The sequence below is a fragment of the Capsicum annuum genome, chromosome 11 (genome assembly GCF_002878395.1).
Source record: "Capsicum annuum cultivar UCD-10X-F1 chromosome 11, UCD10Xv1.1, whole genome shotgun sequence".
Taxonomy (NCBI): Eukaryota; Viridiplantae; Streptophyta; class Magnoliopsida; order Solanales; family Solanaceae; genus Capsicum; species Capsicum annuum.
The window spans coordinates 8830234-8836718 of NC_061121.1; positions in this window are offsets into that span (position 1 = coordinate 8830234).

Consider the following 6485-nt stretch of genomic DNA (forward strand, 5'->3'; position numbering starts at 1 on the left):
AAATGAATTGTGTAGCGGTATTGGTGATGCATTTTTAAGTGATTGCTTAGTTTATTACATTGAGAAGGATATATTTGTAAATATAAGCAACACTGCAATCATTGACCGTTTTCAGAATATGAAAACGCGTCGATGTCTAGTATGAAAGGATGATCTACTTTTGTTATATTAGTACTAAATTAATAACATTTGATCATTTTGAAATTTATTCTTTGCTCATAATTTTTTATAATTTTTAAGATTAAAAGAGTTGTATGTTAAATTATGTAGTTGATAATTGACATGATTATGTTAAAGATAGTGGTGCACCCCCTATCTTCAATTCTTGGATTTGCCTCTGGACGCTACCAAAATCATCAACTCAAAATAAGTTATTATATTTTGCAGACCAAAATTATGAAATAAGGATTTGTCATAGCACAAGTAGCTGTAATTTCTTTTTTTTTTTTTTAATCTATAAAAATATATGAGAAATTGATGTTTCTCCCGCTCTCAAATCATCTTCTCTGTTTGTACATTTTATCATTTATGCGTTATTAAATGTTGACGAGGTATAACAGATGATGGATTACTTATGAAGTGTCTATTTTCAGTGTTGGTTAATTAGCTCGTTTCTAATGAAGATCAAGAGTTTATTCATGCGGATGATTAAGATTAATCTCATAGTATCAACAAATTATTGGAATTTTAACCATATATAAATCTTAGTATTTTCTTTGTTTTCTTGTTTATTCAAGTAATCTGATTCTTATCAATTTGCATATTCAGTTAGCAAATTGTTTTTTCGATTGTCCGTGTGATTTTAACCGATCGAAGATTGAGAATTTTGTTTTAGTATTTCTAATCAAAACTACGTGGAGAACTTTTTTTTTTTAAAGCCAGTGTTTTTTTCTGGTTTCCCATCCGGTGTCCGGTACCGTGTTGGAGTCCGACTAATCGGGATTCGAGCCGCGTAGGGACCCATTCAAGGGAAAGCGCTCCCTACCAAGGATTTTTTCATATTTTGTTTTCCCATCCGATGTTCGGTAACCGCATTGGAGTCCGACTAATCGGGATTCGCACCGCAGGGCTTCATTCAAGTAAAAGTGCTCCCTACCAAAGATTTTTTCATACACAAGGCTCGAAGCCGAGACCTCTGATCAAGGGAAAAGCAGTCTCATCTGCTGCACCACAGCCAATTTTTAAAGGCAGTGTTGTTATTCATAGTGATAGTAAAACTCGTGATGTTAAATCTATGATGTGTAAGAGATACTCTTTCTTCCTCTTTTTGTAATGATTATTTTTTTTTTCTACTAAGAACTGTCCAAAGTGTGGACAAGTCCATTAGTAATATATATATACACTCCACATCTTATTAATTAGTTTGGGTAAGATATTAGTTATACTTTCAAGTCAACCAACTCAATTTTACTAATTAATAGAGTACCATTCCGATTCTTCAAATAATGATTCAAAAGCAAGATTATTGGTAGGCTAACTGGCTAACTATACAAATTAAAATTTATGTTAGTCCTTTCGTGTTGATTTAGTGTCGATAGAATTGTGTAATATATGCACCAAATTAAAGGGTGAGATGTGGTTGGGTTAATTAATGAAATGGGTGAAGATCATCCAATCTCAAGTTTAAATTTTATCGGAGAAAAAAAAAAAATATATATATATATATATATATATCACTTTCACTTCGTCTCCAGAGTCAAACTATTTGAGTTTGACGATAAAATTTACACACAACTTTATCACACATTTATGCAACGTGCTATATTCACATTTTGAACCCCTGATGAATAGAGTGTACTATAATAATTAGTTGAGATGTATATTAGAACTCGTCACTTAAGATCAACGACGCACCAATTTTTTGCCACTAGACTAAGTAAACTAGGAGTTGATAATGTCCAAATTCCTAACCTTTTCATTCTTACGTCAATCAGTGCATGCATGCATGTCTTGTAGTAATAATTAACAGGCTAGCTTTTAATAACAGCAACGTGCATGCCACTATTACTATACATTTATATATATTGCAAATTTTAACTAATCACGAAATGCTAAAATCACTCGTTGGTTGAGCAGGTGATCTCTTTAGAAACTCCGTGCTTGTGGACTTGTGATCATGTCGATCGGGGACAACAAGGCGCCTAGCTAGTGCGGTTTATGTGATGATGGTATCACTATGTGAGTATTAATTACGTAGTATCAAACTGTGGGAATACATGGACGAGAAGAAGAACATGACTTACCTAGTAACGATAATTTCGAAGTTGCGATCATAGGAGAGAAGAAAAAATCAAAAATGACAAAATGAGCGTTAGAACAATTGGGTGACAGAGAGAGAATGGAGAATTCTCTAATATTACTAGCTAGTAGTATACTTCCTCCATTTCATATTAGATGACCCTCTTGCTAAAACTATTTATTTCATTTTAATTGTCTAAGTTCTAAAATCAAGAGAAGTTTATTGTGTTTTTTTCAATACTACCTCTATCACTAAATGACAATGTAAAATGTATATTATATTCAAATTTAATTTTTCAATGTATAATTGATAGGGTAACTACTTTGATAAAATAAACTTCTATTAAATATTTTTTAAGAGAAGTGACATGTCAAGTCAATAAGGGTCTTAAAACGAAACAGAGGATGAAGTAGATGTGTCCCAAAGTGAAGAGGAACTGGGTCGGGCTGGCCCGTTCCAGCCCGATAACCTGGCCCATTAAGAGGGCCCGACCTAATTTGACGGCACGATGGGCCCTCGGGCTCCAGGCTGTCGGTCCCGGGCTGGGCCGTCTTTGTTAGAAGGCTCGATGGATCAACCCGTTTAGAGGCCCGGACCAAGTTAGCCGTTTGGATTGGGATCCAACTGCCAAATTGGATCGTTGGGCCAACGACATTATAGCCGTTTGGAGCCCCAACGGCCAATTGGCCTATTTAAATAATTATTTTTTTAATTCAAATTTTTTTCTATAAATACCCCCAATTCAAAATTCATTTTTCACATAAATCTCATTCTCTCAATTCTCAATCTCTCTCAAATATTTTAATTATCTCCTAAAGTGCTAAATTTTATTTTTTAATTTTGCGATTACAAATACAAGTGAAAGTTTTCTGAAGTTGCAACTTTCGGATACTTTAAAATTTGGTGTTGTCATTCTATCTCTTACTTTTAATTTTTAATTAGTGTATTAATTGTTGGGTATTTATTTTTATTACTTTTATGTATTTTGAATATTTTTTAATTTGATTTATAATATGAATAAATTAAGAAACCTCGGTAAAAATGTCAAAAAAATTTGCCTCAGAAGTGGTAGTGATAGTAAAAAATGAATTGGTGGCATTTCCGGTAGAGGAAGTTCAAGTACTAGATATACCCGTATGCCTCCGGTACCAATTAGTCTACCTTTTGAGGAAGAAATAGGTGTAGGTACTCACGATATGAATTATGCAGAAGTTTAGAAAAATTATAGTATTGAAGAAGAAAATGAAGTAGATGTTGTTAATTTAGATGAAGATGATGAAAATATTGGTTAGACACCCGCAGCAGAAAATGCTAATATTAGATCTTAATCGGTTAATCTTCCTCCCCGCTCTCCCGTACCCCAAGAGCTCGTAGAAAACTAGTATTGCATGAAATTTTTTTACGGAAATAGAAGGACAAACTAAGATGCAATTCAATATTTGTGAAATTATATATGAGCATAAAAGAGGAGGCAATAAAGGAGTTACGGGTTGATCAGACATATAAGAGAAAATCAAGCGAGAGAGTTACTTATTGCACAAGGTGGTGAAACTATTGGTGGGCCAGCACAAACCAGATTGAACCCAACAATCGGTCAATTAATTAAGAATTATAATAAAATGAAGCACCGAGAAGAAATGCCAAAAATGATAGCTATGGGTTGTTTTTCTTTTACTTTTGCTTCTTCAAATGTATTTATTCATTATATTCAAGCAATTTATAATCATATATTTAATGATATTCCTAGAAGCACTTGTTGGGTCGATATTTTTGGACTCCATGCACAATATGTTTATTATTTATCTACATTATTAAAAAATATTCAATGTAGAATTTCTTTAACTTCTGATCTTGATCGTGTTGTTAATAAAAATGATTATTTAACCATTACTTGTCGTCGCTGGATAGATAATAATTATGTTATGCAAAAACGTATTCTAACTTTTTTGTATGATGAAAATAGTAGACATACTGAAAAATTTATTTTTGAATCTATTACTAAAGTTGCAGAATATTCTGGTATTAAAAGAAAAAAATTATGTATTGCTTTTGATAATGCATCTAACAACAAGGCTGCTATTGACAAGTTAAAAGCTGACATTTCTCCGCCATTACCTGAAATATTTCATATTAAGTGTGCTTGTCATAAATATAATTTAAATGTAAAAGATGATCTTGAATTTTTTGAGTTTTATATTGAAAAGGTACGGCTTGTTGTTGACTTTATTCAAGGAAATAATCGAAGAAGAAGAGTGAGAGAATTTAAAGTTAAATGTGAACAAAATGAACTTAGACCAATATTAATGCATGAAGAATGTGATACTAAATGGAATGCTACTTATACTTATTTAAAAACTTGTCTTGCTTATAAAGTTCCTATTACAATGACTTTTAATCAATATTCTAGTTCTTTCCTCGAGTGTATGCTACATGATTCTGATTAGGTTGTAATTGATGATTTTGTTAAGTTTTTGAAAAGATTTTATATAGCTACGGTTGAATTTTTCGGCACTTATTATCCTACTGTTTGCAATATTTTAGCTTATTTAGTCGACATTTCTTGTTTGCTTAAAAAATATAAGAATAAAGGTTACAAAGAAGCTGTTAGTGCTATGTTTGCTAAATTTAAAAAATATTTTTATCCGCTTTCCCCAATTTACTTGGTTGGTGCTATACTAAATCCATGTAGGAAATATAATACTATGTGCAAGTTTAGATTTATTATTTATACTTCCATAAAGATAGAGCCTAAAGAAAAACCAAATTTGTTTACGGCTATGAGTGGTGCGAACATTTATATAGAAGCACTATATAACCATTATGTTGATTTACTTGATATAGTTGTACCGACAAATATCACTCCAACTGTGGCTCCTCAAGCTCTCGAGGAGCCATCATCTTCTAAAGGCTGTCATATAGTGGTTTTCCTTATTACTTTTTGATTTAAATATTTGGGACAAGGTTTCTCCTTCAAAATACACAATAAATTCTCGGAAAGAGCTTAAGTATTATCTTCGACAGCCGATAGAGGATCATAGAGCAAGGATCAACACATTGGATTTGTGAAAGAATAATGAAAGACAATATCCTGTGCTTTCAAGATTAGCTATAGATATATTGAATGTTCCAATGTCAACCATTGTATCAGGGAGCGCTTTTAGTCAGGGACGACAACAGCTTGGAGACAACCGACACTCATTAGGAAGCAATCTATGAATATTCTAGTTTGCCTTAGAGATTGGATTAGAGCAGAACGAAGAAATCAAGGAATGGAGCTGGAGCCGAAAGACGAATAAAATCTTGAAGAAATTCTGACTTCAAGGAAAAACTTAGCACAATCAAGTCTAATGCATGGTTTTCCCTCATTGATTTTGACTATCCTATGACAATTTCCGTTAATATTAACATGCACAAGTTGAAAAAAATGATGCAAAATTTTTAGATTTTTCATTCATGTAAATTATAAGTTTTGGATCATTTTGCAATCAATGAAATACATTCATTCACTTCTTACTTTGTAATTTTTTTATTTAAATTAAATTTCTAATTTGAATTAAATACTTTTAATATATTACTATCAAACTTTACACTAAGTAATAAACATAACAAACATATATGCAGTATATATTTGATGTATACATGTCTGTCTATCTCTCTCTATATATATATATAGTGTGTGTGTGTGTGTTGTATGTATAATGTTTCAAGCGGCATTTTAAGTAGTATATATTCTACATATATGCATATATATTTTCTATAGACTAAAATAGTAAATACTTAATGTGTATATGTTTCTAAAGTAGTATAATATGTAATGTATATATGTTATATGTGTATATATTTTTTATAGACTCTAAAGTAGTATCTAGTTAACGTATACATGTCTATATGTTTTCTAAAGTAGTATCTATATATATATATATATAGTGTATATATGTTGTATGTATATTGTTTCAAGCGGTATTTTAAGTAGTATATATTCTACATATATGTATATATATTTTCTATAGACTGAAATAGTATATATTTAATGTGTATGTGTTTCTAAAGTAGTATAATATGTAATGTATATATGTTATATGTGTGTATATTTTCTATAGACTAAAATAATATATATTTAATGTGTATATGTTTCTAAAGTAGTATAATATGTAAATATATGTTATATGTGTATATATTTTCAATAGACTCTAAAATAGTATATATTTAACGTATACATGTCTATATGCTTTCCATATATATATAT